At 57.5% G+C, this 2,379-nt stretch overlaps 1 pseudogene; it reads left to right on the plus strand.

Annotated features, from left to right (window-relative positions):
- Positions 1-680: 680 nt before the first annotated feature.
- Positions 681-1,691, plus strand: LOC146763137 (uncharacterized; annotated as a pseudogene).
- Positions 1,692-2,379: the final 688 nt, after the last annotated feature.

The following is a 2,379-nucleotide window of genomic DNA, read 5'->3' on the forward strand; positions in this document are numbered from 1 at the left end:
GTCTGTGCTGGACCCGTGCCTGCAATCTATCCCTCAGACACTTCTGCGTTCGCTTTAACTCCCGCAAACGCGTGCACAGCCTGGATTCACCCGTCTCTGTCTGTGTCGCCATGGGAACGAGAGAAGGAACGCCGTCCCTGACTGCGCCCCGCCGTGCCGACCCCAGCCACGGCCGTGGGCTCGGGACTGCCCCCTCCCCTCTCCCGATCGGACCTGGCACCGCTCCGGTCCCGCTCTGAGTCGTCCCGCCCGGCCCCGGTGGCTGTCCCCGCTCTCAGCGTGGTTCATCGCCCTGCTGACGTCATCAGCACGCAATCGCCGCTTTCTGCCACCGCCCCGCCCTGCGCCGCATCCCCGCGCTCGGGTTTCCCCCCCCCCGCGGTTGCCGTGCAGTTTGTGGACGCCTGGCTGGCTGGCGGCCGACGCTCGAGATGCGAGAGACCCTGCTCTACCGTTCGGCGCACTCTGCTCTCCAATTTGCACTTCCGATAACATTTGTGCATTTCTTCTGACAATTGATTTATATTTGCAAACCCCGTACTAATTCCTGATAAACTTTCAGTCTAACATTTCTTCTAACAACTGATCCATGTGTAACTGATTCTTGATGCAATAACTGTTCTGTTCTGGCCGTGTCTGAAACTGACAGGGGTGGCTGTGGGTTTATGCTGGCTGTTGCCATGGGAATTGCAACGGACCCGTGCCCTGAGTCATCCTGGCCTCGCTCCGTCCCCGCCTGCGTCACCCTGGGGGTGTGGACGCTCCTGCTCTGGTCCCGGCCGTGCTTTCGCCTAACTCCGGCTCTCACCGCCTTTGATTCAGAGCCACTGCCGTCCCCCCTCCAAGACCGACGCAACCACCTTCCTGTTCCCATTCCGGCCCCGATGTCTCCCATCTCGCTTTGCCCCTCTCCTGACTCTGTTCCAGCACCCACAGCCCGTGCGCGCTGGCTCCGCCCTGCCTGCACCCCATCCCATGCGTTCCAGATGCGAAAAATCCCCTCTACCCGTAGCTGTCGGGTTTTGCTCAAGCTTCACGCACGTGCCCGCTGCCTGAGTTGCAGCGAGTGACGCCTCTCGCTGTCCCTCTGCTATTTCCTCAGCGGATCTGGCTGCCGCGGTCAGGGAGCTGCCTCTCGCGCCTTTTGGGTGGCCGCTTCTGCGGCTTTACGGATTCTCGACACCGAACGCGTCACGAGACGCTCGGGACGCCTGGCCGCTGCACCCACGCCCCTGCCGCCCCGTGTCTGCGCTGTTCCCGCTGCCCCCCCTCTTGCCTGCACCGCGGGCTGTTTTGAATTCCCCGCCTGTGCAGCTACGAAAGATTTCTCCTCTCCCCTCCTCTTCCCTCGCTGCTCTGCACTCCCTCTGCACCCTCCCCTACAGGAGACGCCGCCGCCACCGCCCCTCTCGTCGCGGGTTCGGACTCGAGCAGCGCTTGGTCCCTTCCCCCACCAGGGGCTGTGGCTGTGCTTGGCTTATCTCTCTGTCTGGGGGATTTGCATTGGAGGAGCTCAGGGATTGAGGTTCGAGGGAAACTGAGGAACAGTGGCAACCCGGAGACACAGGGCATGATGACAGACCATCCCCTGATTCTCCACGGGAGGCAATCCTGCTTCCCCTGGATCTGTGGTGAGGAAAACTGCCCCAAGCTGCTGGCTGGGCAATCTTCCCCCTTTGTGCTCCCATAGGAGCCCCAGCTATCCGGCCGGACGTGCCGTGCCGTAGAGCTGGCTATAATATTGTCCTTGTTAAAAGCAAAAGTTTTGCGGCAGTCTTATCTTTTTGTTCTTTTGTGGCTCAGTAATAAAGTTGCTTATTGATCCCTTGCCAAAAATTCAATCCCAAGAAAAATATTCATCTGTGTGCGAGTGACTACACCGCACCTATAATAACAAAGCTTTCATTTCATTTGGGGCTATCTCTACCTGATGGGTAGAAGTCTCGCCCTACAGGGCTAAAAAAAAATCTTTCGTGTGTCCTTGGGGGAATGCCTTCCCTCCCCATGTTCTTAATTTCGACCATTCTCACCAAAAGCTGAGTCAGCATGAAGTCAGTCCAGAGATGGCACTGTCCATCATCCAGCAGGCCGCAGGCGAGGAATCCCAGGTGCGCTTCTGGTTTCTCTCCTCCTGGCTGTCCTCCAGACAAAATGCCTTGGTGAAGGTCAGGTTCTTATCTTGAGCTTTCTGGTCCCTCTCTTCTTGAAATTGCGGAGAGTGTGTGTACTTCTCTTCCTTTTTTTTTTTCTTCTTCTTTCTTTTTCTGCCAATGAAGGTTGGAGGTTGTTTGATGTTTCTTTTTCTTCTTTTTGTTGACGCTCGACCAGGGACACCAATTGTGAGAACCCCGGCCTTGCTCTGGGGTCTCATATGGTGGT

This window comes from Lonchura striata, chromosome W, assembly GCF_050655825.1.
Source record: "Lonchura striata isolate lonStrDom1 chromosome W, ASM5065582v1, whole genome shotgun sequence".
Taxonomy (NCBI): domain Eukaryota; kingdom Metazoa; phylum Chordata; class Aves; order Passeriformes; family Estrildidae; genus Lonchura; species Lonchura striata.